At 36.5% G+C, this 18,904-nt stretch overlaps 1 pseudogene; it reads left to right on the forward strand.

The window, feature by feature from the left end:
• The window catches only part of LOC119569890, a 22,931-nt pseudogene extending 4,647 nt beyond the window's left edge, over nt 1-18,284 (forward strand).
• Nucleotides 18,285-18,904: the final 620 nt, after the last annotated feature.

Raw genomic sequence — 18,904 nt, forward strand, 5'->3', positions numbered from 1 at the left:
AGTTGATAATGACATTGTGCATTTGTGAATGACCAAAGAACACTTTTATATCAGTATCGGAAAAAATTGATATCACAATGATTTATAAAGAAATATTTCATTAATATTTTCTTAAAAAATGTGAGTTTTATGTGCATTTATACATGAAATATACTTTCCATTGAGACTCCCTTGGTAATATGCTGTAACTTATGTAGGGGTCTGTATGTGTACTGAGTATGAAGCTCTAATGTAAAAAAAAATATAAATAATGATGATAATATTTCGGCTTGGATTTGCTCTAACAGTTGTTACTGTCCACTGTCGGCAAATTTGTTTTGATTTGAAATTTGTTGTTTCCGTTGTAACGAGCACTTCAGTATGAAAGCCACCCCATGGTTAGAATTTTGAACTTCGGAAAAATAAGTGAAATATTGATTATTTCATGTTGAAGATAATAATAGTACACAGTGATACACGCTCTAAAATAAAAACTATATGGAATTTTGAAATGGGTCTTGATACAGCTAGCGCACCTGTTTCATACATTTCCAGTAAAAAATGCAACCTGAGGACGCTACTGTTGGCCATAGGCACCATAAATACGGAAAATACCGACCCCACCCAGGTGTCTGAGCATTTTGTTCACTCATTTGCAAAGATAATGCGCTCAAATGACTGAATGCCATGCCCAACAAATATTTTTTATCAGTATCAGTAAAGAAAACGATGATATCTGGGGCAACTAATTTTTTTTTTTTTTGTAAAAGTAGGTTTAACCTTTTAAAATGAAGATGATTAAAACAGTTAATCTATATCTGAGTGTGTACATATATACCCAACCTTTGGGAAATTAAAACCTCCCAGGGGACCAGCTCCCCCCTCGCCCCCCACTTTCGGGGGGAAAAATTCAAGGGCCCTTGGAATTCTCGCTGTAAAAAAATTTTACAGTGCTTCCATAATTCTCAAATTTGAACAGATATTTTGTATTCAAGCTAGAATCAGAGTCATATAACAATTTTGTACTGTATTGCCATCACAGCTTCTGGTTTGATTAGTTGTCTTTATGATTTATGCATTTATTAATGTATCAGACAGGAATCTACTTAAAAAAGAAAAGAGAGAAAAAAAATGTATATATATATATATATAATATTTTATATATATATAAAATATATATATATATATATATATATATATAAAAATATAATAGATAAAAATAAATATATATATATATATATATATATATATATAAAATATTATATATATAATATATATATATTATATATATAATATATATATATATATAAATTTTATATATAATATATATAATATAAAATTATATTAAAATATATATATATATATATAAATATATATAAATTATTTTATATATATATATATATATAAAAATATATTAAAATATAATATATATATATATATTACACATATATATATATATATATATATATATATATAATATATATATATATATATTATATATATATATATTTACATATATATATATACATATATATATCATATAATATATATATATATATATATTAGTATATTATATATATATTATATATATATATATATATATATATATATATATATATTTGTAACTTTACAGAATATAGTCCCTTTTGAAAACAATAATTCTGATTAACTTAATCTCTTCTCAAAGTTAACTAATTGCTTTTTTATATATATCATTAGACTTAGCAAAGCAGTAACTGAGATAGCTAACTTTGGAATATGTCCAAATCTCAAGGTCATGTTTTTAGTACTTTGTTTACAATAACCGGTGGACTGTCCAGGGTTCGTAAATTATGAGTGCCTCCATTTCCTTTCTTTCTTCTGTGAGTGGTTCGGAGTACGCAGGTCGTATCATCCCCCCCTCCCCCAAAAAATTTATATATATACATATATATACATATACATACATACAACCATTTTTTTTTTAAATGATCCTATGAGTGGAGCAAGGTAGGCTTTTCTCAGGACCGTCCCCTTAAGGTCAATGTAATCTGCAAGCAGCCTGCAACCAAACTCATGATGGCATTCCACAATGAGCCAAAGCACTAGGTTGTAGTCTATTGTGGACTTGCCAGGAGTGAATGTTTCAGTCTTTGGTATGTTAGGGTGGTCATGGTTCTATTTTAGAAAAATGTGAGCAAAAACCTTGCCAGGTATACCGAGCAGTGTGTGCCATAGTAGATGCTACAGTCCCATCGATCCCTTTCCCCTTCCAGAGATGGATGACCCCCCCCCCTCAACATGTCTGGGGGAATGGAACCAGACTGCCAGATGGCAGCCAGGACACCATTCAAACCCTGTGCCATAGGTTCGCCACCAGTCTTTAGCAGTTCAACAAGGGATATCACATATGCCAGCAGCTTTCCCATCCTTCAGCTTAGATATTGCCTCCATAATCTCAGTTAGAGTAGGAGGTTCCTTGCTGATGGATGGGTCACCACTTGGGTCCAGACTAACTGCTGGAGAGTCTACCTGATACAGCTGCTCAAAATACTCAGCCCAATAGTTGCAATCCCCAACATGACCTGAGATGATCCATCCATCCACTGAGTGGACTGCATTCATCTGCAAGGAGGGCTTGGAATCCACTTATCTCAGGCTTGGTAAGGAGGATAAAGGTAATTTACTAAGAAATGGCCTTCGACCTCTTCAGCAAGATTCCTTAACCCTTCCTTGTCCCTTCTCAGCAGTATCTGAACCCTGTGCACCAAGAATTGCCATTCAGTTGACCCATGCAACATGCTGCTGTGGCCTCCAATGTCTCCAGTGAGATGAAGTTTTGCAGGTTATATGAATAATTACTAGTGTACTGCATTGAGTATTCATGCATAAAGGAATCCCACAGAGCTACTGGGTCTGTCAGGTTTTCTAGCTCTGTGAACCGATCAGAAACTGCTGTGGCGAAGCTCTGGTCACATTCCTCCTCCCTCAATCTGTCCAAGTGAAACCCCATGGAGTGGCCAATGGAGAGAAAGGGAGTTTTTAAGTGGACCCAAATGGTAGCCATAACCAGCCTTTGTTCAGTACCACAGAACTCGGCACTCACTTAAACCCTGCAGTTCTGGAGGATCCTACAGTGAGTGTTTACAAGAATGTGGTTGATCTCCTTAGGCACAAAACCTGTATCGGTATACCATGTCTGGTAATGTGGGTTGGAGCACTGATACTAGGAGCCAGAAATCATCAATCTTTGGGACTTAGCAAAGTCCCAGATCATAATTATTATCATTATTATTATTATTATTATTGTTATTACAATTATTATAATATTATCAGTACTAATTGCAATAAGAATAAAAAAAGAAAAATCTTTCCTTAAGGAAAAGGGCAAATAGGTAAGGTCAGGACTAGTAATTGATGCCTTGGTGACTCTTGTAGAGCCATCTGTGCACCAGATGGCTCTAAAAGCACAGTGAACATGGTATGTATGTCATAGCATTACATCATTAATAGGTTAATTTCACATTTGATATATTAATTTATATAATTTATTTTTATTTTTAAAATTTTTATCAAATTTAATTTTGTTTATTCTGGGATATTTTGATAACCTCTTACTTTTTGAGTTTTATGTTACAAAGATATGTAGTTTCTACTCTGTTACTTAGTCATGATGAAAGGTGTATAGATTATTGTTGTGTGATATTTAAATATTATTGTTTCTTATGAATTCTTTGCTGAGGTTCCCTTTTTTTAAAAAGTATAAAATGATATTGTTTGTACTCATCAGTTGATTCAATAATTTCCCTGTCTCGTGTAATATGTATAAACAATAAGAACACAAATCTCTACAATAGGATCCACCAAACTTTCTGGTGGAAGCTGAACTGAGAAGTCATGTGGCTCCAGTAGTCGTAGTGAGGACAGCCAGACCAGTGGACCTCTCTGATACCTTCTCATCGACACCTCAGAGCCAGAGCCACCTCCCATACCACACATCCCGATCTCATTGATTCGCACAATGGGTAAGGAATCAGAATAAATCTTGTGGTGAAAATGATTTAGTTGAGTGTATTTAACTCTTCATGGCATAGAATAGAGAGTATGTATGTCACACTATGAGATGGGAAATTTTGTTTGAATTGGGTGTGCTAAGTATTGCTTCTTTAATATCTAAAATGTTATCTGAGAAGTTTCATTACTTTATTGTCTTTAATATGACAAGAGTAAAGTTTTTATAAGGGACAATTATTTTTTTCCCTTATTTGATTGTGCTATTGAGGGTATGTCAGAAAGCCTAATTTTGCGCGTATTGAAGTAACGTCTTGGAGACAACGAAGCCCTGTAAAGTGTAATGGCAGTAAGCAGGAGTTTTCCCTGTTGCTAAACCCTTTCATTGTGATAGATACTGGGTTAGTCCTGTTTTAACCCCTACGATCCGGATGATGTGACCATCACTTTATGAAAAAATTGGGATTCAGGGGTGGGTGACATGAATGTTGCAAAAAGAAAATGACACAGATACTTTGTTTTTTACTTATTGTTATTATTACACTGAGTTATGGACTACTTAGATGATAAAGTCTGTGCAAGGAGCATAGTTTATTACGGTCTGGTTAAGACAAATCAAATGACATATAGACATTGGAAAATGGCAAAAAAGCATAAAATGCTTATACAGAAAAAGAGAAGGTAACTTTGCAAAGGGGAGGCTTGGGTCTTGTCATCACACACAAGTGTTTGTATGTGCCTTGCTTACAAGTGGCACACCTGCCAGAGTTGCCTCTCAAGTAAGCCTAATGTCTGTTTTTTGGGCCATGTGATGGCAGTGAATCATCCAGATCCAATGGGTTAATCCCTACAATACTTTTGAAAAGTTGTTGCTCCATTTTCAACTCAACCTCATGAATTCTGTATTCTCTTATAGTGATATTGGACTAGTAACATACCCCTAGTTCATTTTGAATCCTGACATCCTTTTTGGGGGATTGTTATACTCAAAGAATTAAGATCAAGATACAAAAGAATAGAAGAAATAAATGGAATGAGTTACAATAACAAAAGTTCTTTCTTATCTATGAAAGATCCCTTGCTGAGGTTGTGGCTGAGAGAGAGTCCCTGATTGATGCCCTTCATGGAGAACTGGAAGCCATGCGAGCAGAAGTACAAAGAGCTAGGTCCCAAGCCACCCACAATGAAGAACAACTGAGACTGCGAATTAATGATCTGGAGTCAACTATTGCAGAACTTGTAAGATTTTGATATCTTCTTGAATTATGATTTTTTTTTTACTTTGTATCACAACAACATAGAAATTGTAGCAAGAACTGGTTTTGTTTCTGGTTAAATTCTTGTCATAAGGTCTAATAGGTAAATTGTTTTGCTTTCCTGGATGTGTTTATTAAAGTCCCTTTTGGTATAAAGGTATTTTGATTCATGTGGCCTTTGTTTTATGGTGCTCATTAGTTTTCATGCAAACAGGACAGTGAATTGTTAGCAGAGAGACAAAGCAGAGAATCAATCCTAGCTCAGGTAGAAGCTGCTGCTGCCAGTGCTGAAGCAGTCACTCGTCTGGCTACAGAGGAAACCAGGAGGAGAACAGCAGAAGAGAAGTTTGTAAAAATGAAGGATGTTTATCAAAAATTACGTGATGAGCACATCAATCTTATCAGGAGTGTAAGTGCACACTGATTATTCACCTGAAATAAGTAGATTACATTTATAGTTGCAAAAATTAAATCTAGTTAGTGCTTATTATAGCCAGAAAGAGATTTTGGTTAAGAACATAGCTGAATGATCAGTTGGTTATTATCCTTCTAGTATGATTCTTGATTCTAAGGATAAAAGGGATTCTTGTGAATTTAGATGTTAATGAATTAAAATGAGTTCAGAAAGATGAGCAATACATATTATTATTTTAAATTTGTATTTAAGGTTAATTCTTAAAACAAAAATTACATTTTTCACAAAAAAATTCTGGTTTTAGAAAGCGGAATTAGATAAGGAACTTGGCCAAGCTCGTGAAGCCTTGTCAACAAGTCAGCGCAGCCAAGATGAGGCTGTAACTAACCTTCAGCGGTTGCAAGCACAGATGGTCCATGAAGCAGAAACCCAGCAAAACTCAGTACAATCGGCACGGCAGGTGAGCCTTAGTATTGTTTGTTTGATCACTAAATGAGAGAAAGGAAAGAAAATCGTTCATCAAAGGACATAGATTCCCTTTTTCAAGAGTAAGAGATATTACAAAATTGTTTTGGTAAATATAATGACCTCCGTGTAGAATGCTATATTAGATAAAATAAAGAATGTATCTTAGAAATTATAACATTGAAGAGAAATTCATTCTAGGAAGCCCAGTCACTTCACCAGCAATTGAGTGCAGCAAGGACAGAGAGGGATGAGGCCTTAGGTCAAGTGAAGGAGTTGCAGGCTGGCATTTCTAACCTTCAAAGCCAGTTGGAAGCACAAGCTGTCAAATTTGCTTCAGAGGTGAGATCGTTAATATGTAGGAAACTCTAAACAAATGTTAGGTTTAAACAATTCTGTTATTGTTAGGTGATATTCTTTTTGCATTTTAACTAAACTTTGCATATTCTTAATGATACACTTGCATCAGGCTCAGGGACTACACAACGAATGGGAGTCCGGAGTTCACAAGTGTGTAGAAGGAGCAGTAGATGGGGCACTTGTCATTATGGCTAATGCACTCTCGCATTTTGACCATGAAGCCCACACTGCAGTTAAATGCACGCCAGGTGAGTTTTTCTTGCATGAACATATTGCTTTGTATTTACTGGGCGTGTCATTTAGAATATTGAAAGTAAAACTAAGGATAACAGATATAAAAATATAAAAGTAAATGTTCATTCCAAATCAGATTGAAAGCTCACTTGGGAATATGTGCTTTATGTATTGTTGTGCATGGAGAAGTGAATTTTTAAATAGGTCCACATAGGGACAGTAAACTTCCTATAAAAACACATCCAGACATCCCTAAGTATTTTCCTCCCATTTTGAAAGCATTGAAGAATTTAAAAAATCCTCAAAGTTCTTTGAATTTAAATATATGATTATTTCTCTGATAGTAAAGTTCCATCCTCATGTGCTTTATGTACAACTCCTTATTAAAGTCATTTTTAAAAAATTCTTGAAACTAAAAATATAATTTGGTGGCCAGAATGTAAGTGATAGCAAGTGCAAGTTCTGTGGTAATATAGTTATTCACATAAATTTCACATATAAGAATGTTTTTTACTTTTACATAACAGAATTGCAAAAGATAAAGTTTTCTGTTGTTTAAATGAATTCAATTTTTTTTTTCAGAATATACTTTGGTGTACCAGACCTTGGTGGATAATGCTTTATCAAGTCTTTCAAATGCCTATGAGACTTATTTAAACAATTTCAATACTGCACCAAGCCTGGTAGCCAGCATTTCCAATGCTGCTCATTTTGCATCTGTTTTTCTGCTTTATGCTAAAGCAACATCACATACAAGTCCAAACATTGAACATGCTGAAAGTAAGTGGTTTTTCATGTGTGTGTGTGTGTCTTTGTCTTTGTCTGTTGCTGTGAGTGTCTGCCTCTGTCATTGCCTCTGTCCTGGATTAGTTCCAGTACCCTCTTTGGATACCAAAATCCAGTGGTCCTCACAGCTACATATTTGGTGTAGAAGTACTGTCATAAACCAAACCAAACTGCATAATTTTTTGTCAGCAGATCCTATCCTTTCTTTTTTTAGTGCTTATAGATTGCTTTTGTTAAATTATGTAAAAGAGAAGTACATAAAATAAAACACATCTGAAATGAAAGTATATATAGAAAGTATAGTTAGGTTAATTATAAATTTTTTCCTAAGCAATGCAAGAACATTGACTCTTTGATGAGAGAGACTGTAACTGTACTTCATTTTTAGAAATATTTTCCGTCCATATGAAGTGAGCATGTGGAAGACTGATTACATTCCCACCTCAAACATAAAATAATACACATTGTTTTAAGACAGTATTGTGTTGTGGAAAAGTACATGTGGTCAGTACAGATGCGACCAAGTGAATGTTATACACAATACATATCAGCAACAGCATAAAGTGTTCTTTCTTCAGTACTTGAAGTTACAACAAAACAAATTGGAAAAAGTATAAATTTATTTTTTAACAGTGTAAGAACAATGAGTTCTAAGAGAGACCTTGTATTGGTTTAACTTTAAAAAAAATATTTTTCATCCCTTTAGATATGCACATATCCCTGCAAATGAGACTTACTCTGACATGCCCACGACCACCCCTACAAAACCCTACCCACAATGCCCCCCCCTCAACACCCCAATACACCCCACACCCCACCCCCACACACCCCCCCACCCCCACACCCCCCCCACACCCAAACCCAACCACACCACACAAACACCCCACCCACACCCACACCCCCTACCCATACCCATCCCATAAAAAGGGCGAAGAGAATAATATCTTCACAATAAAAGGGATGTATTTTACCGGGTTTTGACTTACTTCATATTTTGAGATAAAATCGAAACCGGTTTAAATAATCTCAAACCCCCCACCCAAAAACCCCCAACAACCCACCACACACCACACACACACCACACCCCACACACACACACACACACACACACACCACAAACACACACACCAACCCCCACACAACCCACACACCTACACACACACCCAAACACACCTAACCCACCTCCACCACCTCCACACCCTACACCCACACCTACACACACCAAACCACACACACACACCTACACACACCACCCCACACACCCACACCCACACCCACACACACACACCTACACACCACACACCCACAACACACACCTACACACACACACACCACCTACCCACCCCTAACACACACCCACACACCACCTACACACACACCCACACACACACAACAACCCAAAACACACCCACACACACACCTACAACACACACCTACACAAAAACACCTAAACCCCACCTCCCCGCACCTCACATCACCACAGCTACACATGTAGCACCCAAAACCCACGCAAATACACACACCTACCCCACACACCAACCACACCAAAACCCCAAACACCTACACTCAACAACACACCTACCACACACACCTCACACACACCACCTCCACCACCTACAATACACCTACACACCACCACATGCACCACACACAGCTACACACCCCTACGCAACAACAAACCCACGACATCACACACCCACAACACCAAAAAACACACAACACAATAACATACACATAAACCAGAACACACACACACTATTATATATTTATAATTATATATATAATATAATTATTATATATATATTTTGATGCTTGCAACACACACAACCCCACACCACACACCAACACACAACACACAAACACACCCAAACACACACCACACAACACACACACACACACACACCCTACACAACAACCACCACACACACAAAACACACAACACAACACACACCACACAACACACACCACACACACCACACCACCACCACACACACACACACCCCCACAAACCATAATTGCCCAAAACACAAGCACTGCACATTTACAATATGAACATGCACTTTACCACACAGCACACACAAAAATGCACACACAAAAATGCACACACAAAAAATGCACAACCCCCACATGCACACACAAACCCCCATGCACAACACACACAGGGAACACACATGCACACCACACATGCCACAATGCACACACACAGCACACACATACACACACCACACACACCACCACACACACACACACACACACCCACAATACCACACACACAACACACACACACACACACAACACACACAACACACACACACACACACAACATGCACCACCATGCCACACACTGCACCCCACTGCCCACAACATTTCACACCCCATGCCCAAAACTCACACCACTGCACAACCCCCAGCCCCAAACGCACACACACAGCACACACACACGCAACATAACACACAAACCACACACACCAAAAACAACACACACACACACACACACACACACCCACCACACCACAACACACACACCCACACCCACACACACACCAAACACACACACACAACAACACATACATTACATACACATACATATACATACACATAAAAACATATTTAAAAAAAACCAAAATAACACCCACACACAAAAACACACACATAACACACACACATACACACACCCCTACACACCACCCTACACACAACCCACCCACCACCACACACAAACCCCAAAACCCCCCCACAAACACACACCCCAAACACACACAACACACACCACACACAAATAACCAAAATACCATATACAAATAAATATATATAATTATATATATATATTATATAATATATATATATATATTAATTATTATTTTATATTTTTATTTGTTTATATTTTAAATTTTTTTTATATTTTTAATTATATATTTATATATTTATATATTTATATATTTTTTAATTTATATATTTATATATATATATTTTTAATTTATTAATATATATATTATAATTATATTTATAAAATATAAGTGCTGCACCTCTCTCTCTCCTCTCTCCTTCTCTTTTTCTCTTCTCTCTCCTTTTCTTTTTCTCTCTCCTCTCTCTCTTCTCTTTCTCTTCTCTCTCTCTCCTCTTCTCCCTCCTTTTCTCTTTTCTCCCTCACTCCCTCTCTCCCTCCCTCCCTCCCCCCCCCCCCTCCCTCCCCCCCTCCCTCCCCCCCTCCCCCCCTCCCCCTCCCTCCCTCCCTCCCTCCTACCCCCCCTCCCTCCCCTCCCCCCTCCCTCCCTCCCTCCCTCCCTCCCTCCCCCCTACACCCCCTTCCCCCACACCACACAAACAACACAACACACACACACCACCCCAAAACACACACACACACACAGAACACACACAGACACCAACACAGACACCACACAAGACACAGACACCACACACGCACAGACACACAACACAGACAAACACACACACACAGACCCACACACACAGCACACCCACACCACACAGACAACACAACACAGAACACACACACAACACAACACACCACACAGACCCACACACACAAAACACACACACACACAAGACACCAAAACACCACACAGACACAAAGACACAAAATCACACAAGACACAGACACCAACCCCACAGACAAACACCACACCAGACACAGACACTCACACCCCCAGACACAGACACACAACACACACACAAACAAAACACACAACAAACACACACACGACACCCCACACACACAGACCCCAACACACCACAGACACACACACCACACACACACACACACAACCAACCACACACACACACACACACACACAACCCCAAACACACACACCACCAACACCACACACCAACACCACACACACCAACAACACACACAAAACAACACACACCACACGACCACCACACACAGACACACACACACCAACACACACAACACACACCAAAACACAAACACACGACAAAACACCCACAGACACACACCACAGACAACAACACACCGACCACACACACACAGACCACACCACAAACACCACACACACACACACCACAAAACACACACACACACACAACACACACACAAAACCCCCCCCACCAAACCACAAAACCCCCAAAATCCCCAACCCCACACACCCCCTCACACTTCAAAACCCCCAACCCCAACACCCACTCCCGCAAATGACAATGGTAAAACCCTTTTGTATGGTGTTTTTTGATCTTTTAGCAGCCTTAGAAGTGTTTGCCAAGAAGTGCATGGAAACCATGGAGAGAATACGCTCCAAGGAAAGCATACAGGACATTCCTCTCATAAAGGAGGAGTTTGAAAGGTTTGTGTATTATGCTTTTTCTACAAGGTCCTTGTGCTTTTCCTCATTTCTTAAACCACCATATTGTAAGTAAAATTAATAATATCAATATTATATACATATTTAACAATGTGTTAACTTTCGTTTCAAAACATTATAGGTGTTGCACACTAGTGTCTCTTTGTGAGGATCAGAGTCCAAGAGAGGAGGACATGGCAGAGGTTGTACAGCGGGAGATGGAGGCAATGGACTTGGCCATTAGAGATGCTGTTGATAAGTTTACTCGACTCCTAGAGAACTCCAGAGCAAATGACACTGGAATGCAGCTTGAGGTGAATTTTGTAGCTTACTGTTATGGTATGTTAGTGGTCTGCAGAGGAGGTGGGAGAAGGTCCTCAAGATTCACTGTTAAGGGGAAGGAAGACTTATAATCTTAATTCTGGCTATGTTATCGGAGGATAATGTAAAATTTCAGTTAAAAAAATATGATAGAGGATGAATAATGTCAAAGTTCAAGAGATGTATTTGATGTGTCTCAGTCATATCTTTACCAGAAATATGTTTCTATATTTCTAATAAAGATGTAATCATAACTTGTAGAATAATTTTGTACTGTGAAGTTATTCATCTTCATTCATACCTTTTTTCTACATTTGTCACAGTGAACTCTATTCTTGAAATTTCTGAGAGACAGGTAGTTTGGTAGTTGCTTTGAATGAAGTGAATTTATTTGTTTTATTCTTTATTACCCATAGCATCAGTTTCAGATTTGATTATTCTAAGTATCTGCAACCAATATAACCTTGAAACTGAGACCATACCATGACATTCAAACATGGTCATTATTTTTATGTTACTTTCTCACTCACTTTCATCACTTTTACTGTCATATATTATACAAATCCAAAAGCCTCCGTCTTACTTATGACTTTCGTGGCATTCATATCCATGGCCACCTGATTTAGGCTAGGTTAGGGTTGTGAGGAAAGGACCCATAGGAATGGCAATGAATGATTAAAAAAAACTAATGTGAATTATATTTAATAGTCTGATTCCAAATAATGCTGAAATTCCATATACTCTTCATCTTCCAAATAAAAGGTCATGATTATGTTTGGACTATAATCCTCCAGATTCATTTCAGGCTTTAGGTAGAACAGCTGCAAAATACCGATTTGGATTAGGGAATAAGTGTACAGTTATATTTAAATTACCGTAGCCTCTTGGTAATTTGATGTAATTATGGGAGACCTAGGTTGGATTAGCTGAAAATTTTATTTATCCAATATTTGGCCTTCTCAACATGTCAGATATTTAAAATTTTACTGGAAGAAAGTTTGTGTACTTACATGTCATCTAGACCACTAGAAGACAAAATACAATGGTACAGGAAAAATCTAATTGTGAACCACCACTGACCACCATAAGTGGAGCCAACTTTTGGCAGAACACTTGTGGACAAGGGGCGAATGAATGCAAGTTATGAGTGTATTCCACTAGGTGGAAGCACTGAAAATGTCGTGGTGAAAAGCATTTTGTGATTCCAAACTATGTGGGCTCAGAATTCTAGGTTCACTCTCCCTTGTTTTGTACACATAGAGCAGTGGAGGAAGTCAGGTATTTCAGAGTGTGTGGACCAGATGTTGGTGTGCAGCCCAGCCAATGGGTGAGCAGCTACCTCTGTCTGATTGAAAGGTCCGCCTCTCAGCCAATCAGATATATGATAGTACCCCCTCTAGTCATCCTACCAGCCATTTGACTAATAAGATGATAATTTTTGATTAATACTTATGGAAGAAATATTAATTATTGGAATTTTTGGCTGAAATTTTCACAGAATTTTAGTTTCATCTAATACAGGAATAAATTTCAAGTAGATTGAACAAATAAATAAATTTGGCTCTTTCAGAGGATTCTAATGATATTTAATAAGATGACATTCTTAAATATTCCACCTATACCTGACTTTAAATGCTCATAACTCAAAAGTAAGAAATAGGTGTATTCAGCCCTTGTCAACAAGATGCCTCATATAATCTAAGGCACCATCATATGGAGGTACACTGTGGTGGTGTTTGATTGAGGGCGAGAAATACCAAATCCTGATCTCATCTAGGGTGGCACAATGGCTAGAGCATGCTGTGATTATACCAGGTACACCTGAAATATCATGCAAGGTTAGAGTACTATATACACAGAAAACTGTAAATTGCTAAAGATGTACTATATACACTGTATAAATGCACAATACATAAATGCACAGAAGACTGTGATTATTCAACTGCATGGTGCTGCAACTCATCAACAGATAACACAGGCTCAAGAATTTAGGCTGTGCTTCACCTGAGAGTGCACATAATAATTGCACTCACTGGCTAACTGAACTATATATGTGATATATCAACCTTTAATATAGTCGGTGGATGGGTTGGAAGACTCCGTGGCTGTTGAAATAATGGAAGTTTGAATTATTAAGGTTTGAATTATCAAGTGTAGACTATATATTTTCCAATTCTATATAATAAGCATATAACATGTACTTATAGGTTGTGCGCCCTTTTTCCAAAGATATTTCTCAGAAAAATAAATATGGCAAATATATTTATTGCAGTGATATTTACGATTATTTTTATATATATATATATATATATATATATATATATATATATATATATATATATATATATATATATATATTATATATATATATTATATATATATATATATGCAATGTCTGGTATTGTCCTGTAGGGTGATGGAATGTCATAATTCCTTTTTGCACTCAAGTTAGGTGCTGGAAGTACCTATTCATCTCAAAGGTATAAAACCTTATTTCTTAACCCTTTCCCTACGGGTAGTATTCATAGTGGCATGAACCCCGCTGCCGGGAGCTTATATCGTCGCTCTAGCATGCGTGACCGCTCATGCCAAATACCAGCATCCCTTGCTGTTTTCCTCATAATACTATGAAGATATGTTGTATTTTCAGTTTTTCATTGTTTTCTAAAGTCTCTACTTGCCATACTTCTTGATAAATCAAGACTGAAGGGTATTTTTGTTGTTATATAGACTCCATAGTTGATCATTATTCGCTCTATAGTCTGAATAAAATAAGCAGTGTGTGGCATCCTGGAGTTGAAATTGTCAGTTTGTTGTATTTTTTTTTTTATTTTTTTTTTTATAGTAAACATGAGAAAGTGTTAAAAACGACTTAATCACACTTTCAGTGGCAGAAAAATAATATTTTGCCATAATTGTAACAAAAAAAAAAAAAAAAAAAAAAAAAAAAACTCATGGCTTGTCCATACATACACCATGGCATGTACCTACATGCCCCTGGCAGATAGTCCAGCCATGCCATGGCATGTGCATACATGCCACCCGTCGGCAAAGGGTTAAGACTGATATAACTAAGAGAGACTTATTACCATCACAGGGTGTTTAGAATTAAATCTTACTGATCAATTGTAAGTCCCATATCTGTTATTCACTTGAGGGGGGACACAATTGTTGCATGTATGGTATGGGCATTCAGTGTATACAAATTGTATACATTTGTTCATGAAACAATTTTGGTAAAGAAGGGATTGATTACATTCAAGTCAGTGTCGCTAGTGGGAGTGACTGTTGAGTTCCATGTATGGTTGCACCTCATTATTTTTATGCTAGGTTAAGTAGAAGTCTGTTATTGTATGAATTTTCTTATGAGTACTTCTCTTGGGGGCAATTGAATATGGTAGTGTTTTAGGTGTATTTATATATGGCAAAATTTTAAATCATTATTTAATATGTGTTATCTAGTAATAATGTTTGTTGGGTTTATAATACTTCAGATTTTCTCTATTATTCTCAGATTAAGTTTGGAAAGGTGCCAAGAAGAATGGTTATTTATTTTAAAGTATTGCTAGTAGGGAGAGACCTCTGATAGATCACAATATTTATTCTTGATATCTCCAGAATTACAAGTTGATTGTAGCTATATAGTTAAATGAATATACATTGAAATCAGAGATTTTTTCTTTACTAACAGTACTTAATTTGGTGAGTATTGTGTGGCATACTAATGGAAAGATTTTTTCAGTGTGTAACATTTTATGTATTATTATTTTGTGTGTGTTTATGATGTGATTTTTTTCTTGATTAATCTTTAAACCATTACAGAAAAAAGGTAAACTAGATATGAACTGTAATCTCTCTTGTGCCTGTTTAATTACATTTTGGAAATAGATTTTCAAAAATGTATTAAAGTGTATACAATGATCACAACTAACACTCAACTGAAGACCATCATACACAAATACATCTCAGCCAACGAAGTTGAGACTAATAATTACTGCAGGTGGCTGATGCCTTGTGTTGGAAGCAATCCTCATGCTCACAGAAATCCTCATGCTGATTGTTTGAGGGTGGGTACTGGTATGTGCTGTTGCATGTACTTGTACTGAGCACTGTATTGTAATTCAGTTGCATATTAGGTTCCTTGGACACCAAACCAATGATGAAATCAAATCTGGTGATTTTTTCTTTACAGGGGACTAAATTTCTAAATTATGAGATTATACTTTAGATGGGGTTTACTTAAAAGATATAGTTATATTTACTACATCTCTTAGGAAAATAATTTATCCACTTGCTTGATGTGTATGCATACAATGTTACATATATTATATATTATATATATATATATATATATATATATATATATATATATATATTATATATATATATATATACATACATATACATACATATACATACATACATACATACATACATACATACATACATACATACATACATACATATATATACATATATATGTGTGTGTGTGTGTGTGTGTGTGTGTGTGTGTGTGTGTGTGTGTGTGTGTATGTGTGTGTGTGTGTGTGTGTGTGTGTGTGTGTGTGTGTGTGTGTGGTGTGTGTGTGTGTGTGTGTGTGTGTGTGTGTGTGTGTGTGTGTGTGTGTGTGTTGTTTACTAAGTTGTTTGCATGATGCTGTTTTGTCCATGTGTGGTACTTCATTGTACAATTCAGTAGTTGAAATTAATTTTTATATTAATAGTAGTTTTGGAACCTAAATAACTTGAAGCCTAATTATTGTTTGAATAAAAAGAAAATTGTAGGAGGTAAATAAGATATTCTTGAGAGTGTAAGCAGAACTAACTTTGTGAATCTGTTCCATAGGTACTTCTGCAGAATTGATAATTTGAATTGAATGGTGTTGTACAAGATCCCATATTTATATCACTTTCATACACTGTATTGTAAGTTTTCATTCATACATTATTCTTGGAATCCAGGTCAATGAAAGTATCCTGGGAACCTGCAGTGATCTCATGGCAGCAGTAAGACAGTTAGTCGTAAGGGCGTCAGATTTGCAGAGAGAGATTGTTGCTGCTGGGAAAGGGGGAGCCTCACCTCGAGAGTTCTACAAACGCAACCACCGCTGGACGGAGGGCCTTCTCTCGGGTGCTAAGGCTGTTGCAATTGCCTGCCAGGCTCTTATGTATGTGTTCCCAGAAGTTTGTGTTACATGTGACTTAGAATATAATTCAATGTATATGATTATATTTGAGGATTGTGTTTTTTATATCGATATGGAAATTAGAATTAGGATGATCAAAAAAGAAAATATTTATATTACTAAAAGAATACTTCACAGATGTTTGATAATTTCACCATATTATAATCAATGTCCTTTCTTTAAAGGGTAGAGCATTTCGGTGGTCGATTTGTGAAGGAAAGATCAAAAAATACTTATGGATAGATGAATGAAAAGAAATTTGTTGCAGGTCTGCTGCTGATCAAGTTGTAAGTGAAAAGGAAAGTTTGAGGAAGTCATTGTGGCATCACGTGAGATTGCTGCTTCTTCTATGCAGCTGGTCATGGCTTCAAGGGTGAAGGCTGATAAGTCTAGCCAGAAAATGGCTGACCTCAGTACTACTGCCAAGCAAATTTCAACTTTGACAGGAACAGTGGTGGCAACTGCTGAAAACTGTAGAGACAAGATTTCTACTGCTTGTAAGTCTAATTATAAATGGAAGTAAAGAGGGAGGAAGGGAGCTGCAAAGAATGGATGAATTTGGAATAGGAAGGATAAAGAAACAAAAAATTAATATAGAAAGAAAGGGAGAAGAGAAGCTTTATATTTTTGTACTTGCAAAATATGGCAGCAGATCTATTTTGTATGATATTTATTTCATTTAATAATATTTATTTAATGTAAGAGAATGAAGACATGATTATTGAGGCATAAATGTTTGATTTTACAGCAACCCTAGATTTTTCCAATTGAGCTTGCACTCGGCAAAACGCTTGAAATGGAAACCCTAGTGAAGATGCTGGAGACAGAGAAGCAGCTGGAGAATGAGCGGACTAAGCTAGCAGAACTACGCAGACACCATTATAAGCTTGCTGGAGAGCTTGAAGGATGGGATGAAGAGGTAGGTAATAACTTTGTGTTTTGATTTGTTACTGCTGTCATTGGCCATTACAGATATAATCGTAAACCAAATAATGGTCTGAACTTTGTACTTTTATTCCTACAGGATATCCCAAATAGGAGGCTGAAGTGATGACTTCTAGGTAAGCTATAATGTAAAGAGACTATTTTGTATACTGAATATTGGCAATTGAATAATGTGATATTGAAGAAGTCTTAAAGCCAGGGGGTTTATACTACTAGTTTCACATACATCCAGACTGAGTACCATGTTGTGACATTGTTACTGGACGCTACACACATTGTTTGGATTGGGAAATTAGATGCACTATGACTGGGATATGAAAGTCTAAAATGAAGGAATGCATATGACAGAAATTTTCTGCTTATATGTAAGTGGAAAACTGATATAAATCTATATATATTTTTATTTCTTTTATAGATATACAACTGAAATTGTTATAGGAAGTAATTATTTATGCAATGTCTAATGAGAAGATTTTATTAATTTTCATAAGAGGTATTGTTTATTAATTAATTAATTTTTTGGCAAAAGGGTATTACTGTTATTGAATATAATGTTGGCTTTGATAATGGGAATAAGTATGATTATTTAGATGCATTGTTATATATGATATATTACAGCATCTTGTTCTCTTATTAGTTATTGTA

This window comes from Penaeus monodon, unplaced genomic scaffold, assembly GCF_015228065.2.
Source record: "Penaeus monodon isolate SGIC_2016 unplaced genomic scaffold, NSTDA_Pmon_1 PmonScaffold_196, whole genome shotgun sequence".
Taxonomy (NCBI): Eukaryota; Metazoa; Arthropoda; class Malacostraca; order Decapoda; family Penaeidae; genus Penaeus; species Penaeus monodon.